Below are 12308 nucleotides of genomic sequence, written 5' to 3' on the forward strand. Positions count from 1 at the left end.
TATACGCGAACAAGAAGTAGAACTAGTGGAAAAGTACATTTACTTGGGTCATGAAATTAGAATTGGCAGAGATAACCAAACATGCGAAATAAAAAGAAGATTAACTCTTGCTTGGGCAGCCTACGGAGCTCTGAGAGACATATTTAGGAGCAGTATACCGATCGGTTTAAAAAGACAAGTGTTTGACCAATGTGTGCTACCGGTAATGACATATGGAGCAGAGACACTGACTCTAACCAAGGCAACAGCGTCGAAAATGCGGGTTGCTCAAAGGCGCATGGAAAGATCCATGCTGGGCGTAACTCTACGGGATAAAATAAGAAATGAAGATCTCAGACAAACAACCGGTATCGCAGATGTTGTAGAACGTATCACCAGGCTCAAATGGAACTGGGCAGGACACGTCGCCAGGCTGAAAGATTCAAGATGGGCACGGAGGCTGATGGAGTGGAGACCAAGAGAAGATAAACGAAGTAGAGGAAGGCCGCCTACACGATGGACAGATGATATCAGGCGGATTAGTAAAAACTGGCAAAAATCAGCACAAAACCGTAAAGTGTGGAAACAATTGTGGGAGACCTATGTCCAGCAGTGGACGTAAATTGGTTGGATGATGATGATGATAGCATGTCGCTCTCTATAGTAATGAGTGAGCCTGCAGACACGGAACTAATGATTCCGAGTGTGCAGGCTCACTCATTACTATAGAGAGCTATGTGATATAATATATATTACAGTATAGCTCTCCGTGCATGACAAGCATAAGGAGGCCACCTCCCTAATAGCACAAGGACGTCTAATGGACGTCCATAGGACGTCCTTCACGGACTTTAAGGACGTCCCTTGGACGTCCGTTTTCGTCCGAATAACGTCCTTTATACGTCCTATTTTGGTCCAAATGTCGCGCTACCGAACGTCCATTGGACGTCCATCTAAGGTCCGAGGGGACGTATATTGGACCTTAATCGGACGTAAATTGGACCTTAATCGGACGTAAATTGGACCTTAATCGGACGTAAATGGGACCTTAATCAGACGTAAATTGGACCTTAATCGGACGTCCTAGGGGACGTGAATTGGACCTTAAACGTCCGAGGGGACGTTCGGTGGACGTCAATTGGGCCTTCATAGGACGTCCCAGTTTGGTCCAACCTCCTGAGAGGACGTTATTTGGACGTTCATCGGACGTCCAAAAAATACCTTCGGTGGACTTCAATGAAGAAGTATTTTTAATTTTGGTAAATAAAAAATAAAAATGTTAAAGGAACTTTTATTACAAATTACATTAAATTACATTATAATATATTCATTTATTGATATTTATTTATTAATAACAAACGGGACAAACAAACTTTCAAAATTATACATGAATGCAGCATTAAAGAAATACATAATATACAATTATTACCTATTACTATCTATATAAAGTTATAAATAAAAATAAAATAATACAATAAAGTACACATTTATTTAAACAATGTAACGTTTTGCATTTATTGCTTCAAATAGTACCTAAAGCTATTGATATTGCTACTGTAACAAATCATCTGAAGTAACCGCCCTGTATTTATATATCTAATCTAATGACCAAATGAACAGTGATTTAAATCACGTGATTTACTGAACACTATGTAAAAATTTCGAATATTCCGAGTACGAGTAACTGTGCAATAGAGTAATTTGAATGCTATAAAAATCTGATATATTTCAATTGTTTGAAAGACAATGTGTCCATATTTCAATGATAATAAATATATAAAAAATTTGAATAATCCAACTAAAAAAATAATTGCATTAAACGTAGTCAAAACAACACCATGTCGACATAATGTACCTACATTGTTTAAAATAGTATTGTTTAAACAATGGTACTAATTTATTATACCTCCGAGTTAAGAGGCGACCCTCTCGCAAATTTCTATACCTACATAAATAACAGTTAATACCGATGGGTATTGTATTGTATGAACGATCCCTAATAGCACAAGGACGTCCAATGGACGTCCATTGGACGTCCTTCACGGACTTTAGGGACGTCCTTTGGACGTCCGTTTTCGTCCGAGGAACGTCCTTTATACATCCTATTTTGGTCCAAATGTCGCGCTACCGAACGTCCATTGGACGTCCATCTAAGGTCCGAGGGGACGTATATTGGAACTTAATCGGACGCAAATTGGACCTTAATCGGACGTCCTAGGGGACGTAAATTGGACCTTAATCGGACATAAATTGGACCTTAATCGGACATAAATTGGACCTTAATCGGACGTCCTAGGGGACGTAAATTGGACCTTAATCGGACGTAAATTGGACCTTAATCGGACGTAAATTGGACCTTAATCGGACGTAAATTGGACTTTAATCGGACGTAAATGGGACCTTAAGCGGACGTAAATTGTACCTTAATCGGACGTAAATTGGACCTTAATCGGACGTCCTAGGGGACGTGAATTGGACCTTAATCGGACGTCCTAGGGGACGTGAATTGGACCTTAACAGGACGTCCAATTTTGGTCCAAAGGCCAAGTTGTTAAACGTCCAATGGAGGTCCACCTAACGTCGGAGGGGACGTTCGGTGGACGTCATTTGGGCATTCATAGGATGTCCCAGTTTGGTCCAATGTCTTGCTGCTGAACATCCATCTAACGTCCTGGAAGGTCATTCGGTGGACGTCTAGCGACGATATTTAGACCTGTGGAGAATGTATTGTGGGAAATAAAAAATATATTTTTTAAGGAACTTATATTTCATCTTATATCAAATTACAATTATTGGATATTACAGTATTTACATTAAATTACAATACACTTCTCCAAGAAATTAACGCACCACCTTAAATATGGGGTATATTTGATGTCTCGTATTTCCTAAACCTGTTGTCCCATCTAAGTGATGTTTTTATAATATTATAGCCTAGGCTATAGGTTACCTCCTTAAGCTTGTCATGCTGTAATATATGTATATTATATCATATCGCTCTCTATAGTAATGTGATATAATATATATTACAGTATAGCTCCCTGTGCATGACAAGCATAAGGAGGTAACATATTCTAGGGCCTAGGCTAGAATATTATAAAAAAAATCACTTAGATGCAACAACAGGTTTAGGAAATTCGAGACATCAAAAATGCCCAATTTTTAAGGTGGTGCGTAATGGGCTGTATATACAGGGTGTAACAAAAATACAGGTCATAAATTAAATCACATTATTCTGGGACCAAAAATAGTTCAAATGAACCTAACTTACCTTGTACAAATATGCACATAAAAAGTTACAGCCCTTTGAAATTACAAAATGAAAATGGATTTTTTCGATTATATCGAAAACTATTAGCGATTTTTTATTGAAAATGGACATGTGACATGTGGCATTATTATGGCAGGAATATCTTAAAGAAAAATTATGGTGAAATTTGTGCACCCCATAAAAATTTTATGGGGGTTTTGATCCCTTAAATCCTCCCAAACTTTTGTGTATGTTCCAATTCAATTTTATTATTGTGGTACCATTAGTTAAATTCAATATTTTTGTTTCTTAGTATTTTTCAGATAAGGCAGTTTTTATCGAGTTGCGACTTCTTTTTTAATATGTCCACGTAAAAATTTTATGGGGGTTTTGTTCCTTTAAACCCCCCAAATGTTGTATGTTCCAATTAAACTATTACTGAGGTACCATTAGTTAAACAGAGTGTTTTCAAAACTTTTTTGCCTCTTTGTATTTTTTCGATAAGGCACGTTTTATCGAGTCTGGCTTCTTTTTTAATATGGTTCAAAATATACCTAAAAATGTAAAGCATAAATAAGTTTGCATATTATTACCAAGTCTCCATAATCGTACTTAACCATATACAAATATGTGGTGGATTTGACAAATATTCACAATATTTCGATAAAAATTGACTTTTCGAAAAAGCAATAAGAGGCAAAAAAGTTTTTAAAACGTTGTTTAAATGGTAGGTACTACAATAATAATTAAATTGAAACGTGCACAAAAGCACATTGTTTTCGATACATTGGAAAAAATCACTTTTCATTTTGTAACTTCAAATGAGTGATAAAGGCACAGAGACTTAGATCACGAGGTCACATTGAAAGGATGCTAAAAACGAGGACTCCGAAAAGGGTACTAAACTACACTATAGCTTCAAGAAAGAGAAGAGGAAGACCGGAAAATAGATGGAAGCAAGAGGTCGAAAAAGATTTGGAAAGAATGGTGTTACAGGGTCAGAAAAGAAAAATGAATAAGAGGAAGGAATGGAGAAAAATCACATATCAAGCCAGAGAAGATCTCAGTACATAAAGAAACGTGAAAATGAAGAAAAAACAAACTTTTCAAGCCATGGGCCTCTAAGGCCCTTGGTGCTATTAATATATAACTTCAAAGGGCTGTAACTTTTCTTTTGTGCACATTTGTACTAAGGTAAGTTAGGTCCAATCAAACTATTTTTGGTCCCAGGATATGTGATTAAATTTATGACCTGTATTTTTGTTACACCCTGTATATATATAAAGGTTATATTTGGTTCTTGGGACATCAAAGTATATTTTTTAGACATTCCCTGGATATAGTCACTGATGTGACATACCTCCGATTTGTTTTTTCATGAGTTTTGTAAGAGAGACTAAAAACTTTTTTATGGTTACCTCCTGTTTTCATATATTTTTTGACATGTTTTGTAGTAAATTCAACTATCTATTTACTACAAGACATGTCAAAATTTACATGTGAAAGCAGGAGATGATCCTAAAAATGGTTTTTCGTCTCCTACAAAATTCATGAAAAATCAGATAGGAGAATTTGTACATTACAATTCTCTGATGTTTGGGAAAAAGGGCTTAAGTCAGAAATGCACATCGATAATGTTTTGATGATTTCTGGACCAGAAAAATCGGCTCTTTTTATTGGTACATACAGTTTACGTCTACAACAGTTTTTTGCTGGTCCAGAAATCATCAAAACATTAGCAATGTGCAATTCTGACTTACGCCCTTTTTGCCAAACATAAAAAAAGCAATCTGGTCATAACTGACCAATGAGCAATTTTAATTTAACCTAAATTACTAATGTTTCTTAAAATGAAGAGCTTACCCGATAGCGTCTCTTATCTAATCTAACAAGATCGTGCACTATTCTAACATACACAGCCACATCACGCACTATGCTCTGCTTTTCACTATCACCTATCACTCAAACTAGTTCAAAAGGCTTTGTCCTCTTCAATCTTCTAGTTTGCCCAGTAGTATCGAGGAGGATTTCCTCAATATTCTTGTACTTATTTAAGTTGTTTGTCGGGATTCCTGCTATCTTCTTGATGATTATATCCAGGTTCCATTCCTAGGTATTAATATTTGTTTATAAAGTAATAACTTATTATGCATGGACAATGTTGTTTCTTCCAATTAGCCAATACACTTTTTATATCTTTATTTTGGTTATATCTGGTTTTTTGCAGACCACTTTCAGCTGATTCTAAAAAAAATTAAAATGAACGGTAATTTTTCTATTCTTTACAATTAAAAATAAAAATATTTACAGGTAATACATGCATAAATGATTCGTTTCATAAAGAAAATTGAAAACGGATTTTATAATACTTACATAATTGTTTAAGAGATCCAGCCATAGCCAAAACTAGCATACTAAACAGTACAGTTGAGTACAGCAAAAAAAAGCCACTAATTTCCATTTTTCACCCCCTTATCGATGCATTTTTTTCTAATCAAAATTTTTACTAAATTTTTAGGTTATCTTATGATGAAAATGAAATAAGATGACTTGATGACCAATGACCACGCGACGCTACATAGATACTCGCGCGGCAAATTTGAAAATGAACGCAAATTGAATAGTAAATGGCCTCTCTTTAGAGTATGGAAAATTTTACCCCTCCAGGAGGACATTGTACTCTTTTCATAGAATATCTTGTGGTAACTTTCCAGCCATAATTTAATCAGATGTTCACGGAATAGAACTTTGATAGTAGAATTCCTGGAATGTTTTGTTGTTAGGGGAAACTTTTATTTTATTTATTCTTGAATATTTCCTGTTGTTAAACATTGTAACCAATAATTTACAAATAAGATTTTCATTACATTACATGAAATCAAAACATGTTTTGGATATTAAACTATATAGTTTTATAATTGTAATAATTTAATATACAATTTTGAATTAAGATTTAATCTTTCGATCTAATCGATTTAAACTACAGTAAAACTTGTGTTACCGGCCCCCTGCCAACACCGGCCACCTGTACTAACGGCCAGTTTAAAAATTCCCCACACTAATTACAGTAAAACCTGTCAGTAACGGCCGCTAAAAATGAAAAAGCTATTGGCCGATATAGAAAGGTGACCAGTATTGCCAGTTTTTGTAGTCTAGATATAATTGGTTTGGGGAATTTTTAAACTGGCCGTTAGTACAGGTGGCCAGTAACACAGAATGTACTGTATATCTAGGCTACAAAAACTGGCAATAACGACCACTTTTCTATATCGGCCAATAGTTCTTTCATTTTAGTGGCCGTTAGTGACAGGTTTGACTGTATTTCATTAACGTAAAGTTAACGCAAGTTAATATTTTATTGAATTATTTTGCTATTTGATCTCGTAATTGGTATAATGTGTCCAATATAAGCGTTCATAAAACGTCCGTATTTCGTCCAGTATGGACGTCCAAAGTCGGACGTCCAAAGGACGTCCATATTTATTCCGTCCGAAGGACGTCCATATTTATTCCTTCCGAAGGACGTCCAACATGGGACGTCCATTTATAGTCCATGGACGTTAGGACCAAAAATGGACCTATTTTGGACGTCCAAATGACGTCGTGTGCTATTAGGGAATTGTCCGTATTTCGTCCAGTATATATACGTCCATATTTGTTCCATCCGAAGGACGTCCAACGTCGGACGTCCATTTTTATTCCGTCCGAAGAATGTCCAACGTCGGACGTCCAAAGGACGTCCATATTTATTCCTTCCGAAGGACGTCCAACGTCGGACGTCCATATTTATTCCTTCCGAAGGACGTCCAACGTCGGACGTCCAAAGGACGTCCATTTTTATTCCGTCCGAAGGACGTCCAACGTCGGACGTCCAAAGGACGTCCATATTTATTCCTTCCGAAGGACGTCCAACGTCGGACGTCCAAAGGACGTCCATTTTTATTCCGTCCGAAGGACGTCCAACGTCGGACGTCCAAAGGACGTCCCTATTTATTCCTTCCGAAGGACGTCCAACATGGGACGTCCAAAGGACGTCCATTTATAGTCCATGGACGTTAGGACCAAAAATGGACCTATTTTGGACGTCCATTGGACGTCGTGTGCTATTAGGGATAGGTCGTTCCATCAGAAATACCGAGAAATGTTTGCACTAAGACAATATACATTGCTTTCAGGTAAAAAGATTTTAGTCAGAAAATAGGAAAAACATATTGTGAGATTTAAATATCGAACTAAATTATTAAAAATTCAACGAAACTGCGTGAAGATCGTAAATTATCAAAAAAATATATAAAATTGGATAGAAAATATACATGAGGTATAAAAAAGTATCCAATAATCGAGAAATGTGGTAAAATGCAAATATGTACCTACAGTCGACTCGCGTTAATTCAAACCTGCGATAATTCGAAACTCTCTATAATTCAAAGCTATTACGAGTTCCCTACAAAATCTCTTTATATTTCGAACTAAATCAATACATTTTGACACACTTGGTAATTCGAACGAAAAAAATCATTGCTATATGACAAAACGACGCGTTAATTCGAACTCATCGGCGTCCAACACTCGACAATTCAAAGCTGCAGAGAGAAAGAGGCGGAAAGATTGTACAGTAAGTACAGTTTTCAAACTTGTTTCAACGCGCCTTTGTTTCAGTTAAAGAAGCAAGATTCTCAATCGATACCTTACAAACCTTTTGTCTACAGAACGAAAGTGATAAAAAAAGCATTTCAGGCACTTTTTCTCTTAAAAAAAATTATTGAGCAGTCTAAGCAGCAGCAATGTGCTTTGAAGCAAAGCAGTATAATAGAGTTCTTTCAAAAGATTTATTAATTCACATTATGAATACATACATGTATGTACACGAATGTACCACTAAACTTTTGTCATCGTTATAGAATAGCAGTTAATAAATAATAATTGATCAACACTTAATAATTCGAACTTTTATTTATTTTCTCTCACACATTTCGAACCATTTGATATTTCAAACACTCAATAATTCGTAATATTTTAAGAGTCCCTCGAGTTTCGAATTAACGAGAGTCGACTGTATATGATATATGATAAAATTGTAAAGAAATTTTTTGTTTATTGAAATAAGGTTTCGACAACACAACACAAAAATTAAAAATATCACTGTTTAAAATGTTTACCATAGGCTATATCCAGACGGTGTGGTGGTAGCAGAGTCTGAATGCTTCTTCTTCGGCGTTCAGTTACCAGAAAGTTACTGGCTACTGGCTACCCCGGGAAACTCCATGAGCTGTATGGGGTTGATTACTTCTAAAACACCTCATCCGGTCGAGGAATCAGGAACATGGACTGGTTCGGCACTTCAGAAAAACTCCAGGAACAGGAATCCTCAGCGTAGTTGATTAAAATGTTATGCGCCTATGTCATAGGGGCACATTATAATCCATTGGATGGATCTATGCATTGATGCTCTAAATAGCCCGATGAGGCGGCCGGACGCTGTGTTATGCTGTGAAACAGCGTCTTCATTTCTTTACATAATAATATGTAGTATATTTATAATATTATACAATTCGTATAAATATAATATAATTTCTTAAATTATGAAAATAAGTGGTTGATGAAGAAAACACTAGGCGGGAGCCCTAACGACGACAACGACTGAGAGATCAGCTCTCGAACTTCGAACTGATATCGGTGAATCGAAAATCTATTGCCTATCGTTTCAGTTTTTTGAACAAAGAAACCAGGTAGTGGGGGCGATTTTCAGACGTCCAGAAAACGTCCGTATTTCGTCCAGTACGGACGTCCAAAGGACGTTCATATTTATTCCACCCGAAGGACGTACATATTTAGTCCACCGAAGGACGTCCAACGTCGGACGTCCGAAGGACATCCATTTATAGTCCATAGACATTATGACTAAAACTGGACCTATTTTGGGCACGTATCTTCAACTGCAAAAAGATGCTCTCAAGATTCATCTGTAGTACTGATACATTGATAAAAATTAAATTTTTGCTTATTAGAATTACATAATTAGCAAACTTATGTTATCTTTGTAACTAGAATAATAAAACATTGTAACAAATAATTTACAAATAAGATTTTCACACTTTACAAAAAAACAAAAACATGTTTTGGATATTAAACTATATATACAATTTTGAATTAAATATGATAATCTTTTCGATTTAAACCATTTTATTAACATAATTAACTTAATATTTTATTGAATTATTTTGCTATTTGATCCCGTAATTCATAATATGTCCAATATGGACGATCAGAAAACTTCCGTATTTTGTCCAGTACGGACGTCCAAAGGACGTTCATATTTATTCCACCCGAAGGACGTCCAACACCGGACGTCCGAAGGACGTACATATTTGGTGCACCGAAGGACGTCCGTTTTTAGTCCATGGACGTTAGGACCAAAAATGGACCTATTTTGGACGTCCATAGGACGTCGTGTGCTATTAGGGCTATAGCCTAGGGCCTAGGCTATAATATTATAAAAAACACTTAGATATAATCAGCGGTGTGATGGATGACCGAAGTTATCGTTAACGTAAAGTTATCCTGTAGTTATGTTATAATCCTCGAATTGGTGTGATGTATCATACGTAACTTAACTACTTGCGTTATTTCTTGACAGTTCTTGAGTTATCTGGTATATCAACTGTCACTTTATAACGCGACGTTAAACTTCAAATTATGAGATAACTTTGTAGTTATGTAAGGATATGTAAGGTTAGGTTCATCTTTTGGCTTGTTTTTAGACAGAAATCAAGTGAATTTAGAAGCTAATAATTTAATAAATAAGAATAGAAGGGTAATACAATTTTAAAAATGATACAAAAATCAAATCGAGAGATACAAGTTGAAATTTTATTTTAAGTATCTACTGAGCTTTCTATCCAGAGTTGCCAGATGATATTTTATAAATCCCCTACTTAGAAACGGAAATTCCCTCAAATTGAAGCTCAAATACCCCTCATTTAAATTTTTGCCGCATTTTAATAAATTAGTAGTCAAATGAAGAGAACAGGACACCAAAATTATAAACTTATCAACGAGGGCCCTGGAAATAATTAATAGTTCTTATGGTCTTCATTTTATGGGAGTATAATCACCGGTATAATATACGCAGTTCTATGTATATTCGCAAATTTAATTTACCATGACCCCTTAAAATACTCCATAATTTTCCGCCCCCAAAAAATCCCACTACAATTTCTGCTTACAAAAATTTCCACGCTTTCAAATTACCCCAAAATTGTGAGAAAATACACCAATCTGGCAACCCTGTTTCTATTTACTGTTTGAAAGGTTTGAAACAACACCGAACCCGAACAGCTGTTTGCTGTTCGGCACTGTTCGGTCATCGACGGTGGCCGACGATGGAGATTTACTTTCACGGTCATCTACTATGTTCCGAACTATCTCTCGCGTTTACTGCAACTTGTACTATTTCTACATAAGGTTCTCTTTGTTTCTTCAACCTTTTTTCCTCAAACCTTATTTCTAAAATAACGTTGATCAAATAACTATCTCATAACTCTGACCGATACATCACACCGAATTTTACCTAAATAGTTATGGGCATCGTTATTCCTGAGAGTTATCTTAACTTTAACTCAAACGTTAAAGTTAACTTCGGTCATCCATCACACGACTGAATATATAGGTCTGTTCGTAGAACGATCAGCAACCGTTTCCAACTATCAGACGCATGCGTGTTCGTAGTCTACGATCTCTAACTGGTAACTGCGCAGCGCTAACTGGTAACTGCTCATGCGTCTGATGGTTGGCAACGGTTGCTAATCGTTTGGAGAGTACTACCAAAGAATACTCCATCCAACAAGAAGCGAAAGTACCTGTCGGCTCCTTTGATATTCAGGGGACAGAAATATCCGTCAGAGAATGCTAGGGGTAATACTTCACACCACACTGAGAAAAGTAATGAAGAATTCGTTCAAAACAGTAGGAAATTTGAGTTACACTGAGAAACAAAGTAATAATTAAAACTATAGTGTTTTTAAGTTGATCTATTTAATATGAATTGTATTTTTTTATGTATAATTTAATATAACCCATATATCAATTTTGTACTGATAAGTAAAAAGGTTTTAAGTTAAAAATATCGATTTTGACTAAGTTTTGTAAACTTATATAAACGTGATGGATTTTTAATGCATAGTTGAATTTAATAGTTAATTTCAAAATAGAGATTAAAATTTCTATCGATTTCTATTACATTTTTTCGTACTAAAAAACTTGTCAAAATAGATATTTTTGACCCAAGACCTTTTAACTTAGTACAGAATTATACTTTCAAATTTTCTATTAACTTTGTCTTATGTTGATAACTTTTTTGCTTCCTTTTGAGAAATTTCTTTGAATGTCTCTTGACCTCCAACACCACCATATTCTCGCTGCACGAGGAAACTCTGCGGCTGAGGCTAGAATGACTTTATTCACCTTCGATTTCTTTCTGTGTATCTGAGGTTTCTGGAAACTCTGGTTGTACTGTACCAAATTCAACTTGCCTGGATATATAACAATTATTCCATCACATCTAGCATCTAATACCTGGGAATTAATCTATCAGCTGACAACAATATCGAAGAAGAGGTAAAAGAACAAATCATTAAAGCCAATAGAACGGCCCGATGCTTAAATGACACAATTTGGAGAAACAAACACGTAAGAGTGCAAACAAAGACCCCAATAAGTCAGTTATTAGGCCGTTATGACTTATACGGCCGAAACAAGACCAGATACAAGCAAAGCACACAGACATCTGGAGACCAACGAAATGAAGATCTTAAGAAGGATTGCTGGAAAAGGACTACAGGACAGGGTAAGAAGTGAGGAAATCAGAAGCATATATGTGGGGTAGACAATATAAATACCTGGGTAAAGAACAGAAAAGAAGAGTGGACTCAACATATAAGCAGGATGTTTTAATCAAAGATAGTAAGAATAGCCAGGGACAGGTCACTGTTAGGCAGAAGAAGTATATGACGCCCAAGGAAAAGCTGTAATGACAATTTAGGGACAGAATGAAATGCACCGTTGAAGAAAAACAGGCAGT

The 12308-nt window shown here is 35.9% G+C and overlaps 1 long non-coding RNA gene across 2 annotated transcripts; it reads right to left on the bottom strand.

Annotated features, from left to right (window-relative positions):
• Positions 1-830: 830 nt before the first annotated feature.
• On the bottom strand, positions 831-5925 carry LOC126886669 (uncharacterized). 2 transcript variants are annotated; one of them, XR_007698747.1, is made up of 3 exons: positions 5603-5925; positions 2258-5473; positions 831-982 (listed from the first exon to the last, which is right to left on the bottom strand). It is a non-coding gene; the product is annotated as an uncharacterized LOC126886669 (long non-coding RNA). The 2 variants fall into 2 exon arrangements; XR_007698748.1 differs by having other exon boundaries at positions 2180-5473.
• Positions 5926-12308: the final 6383 nt, after the last annotated feature.

Source organism: Diabrotica virgifera, chromosome 6, assembly GCF_917563875.1.
Source record: "Diabrotica virgifera virgifera chromosome 6, PGI_DIABVI_V3a".
Taxonomy (NCBI): Eukaryota; Metazoa; Arthropoda; class Insecta; order Coleoptera; family Chrysomelidae; genus Diabrotica; species Diabrotica virgifera.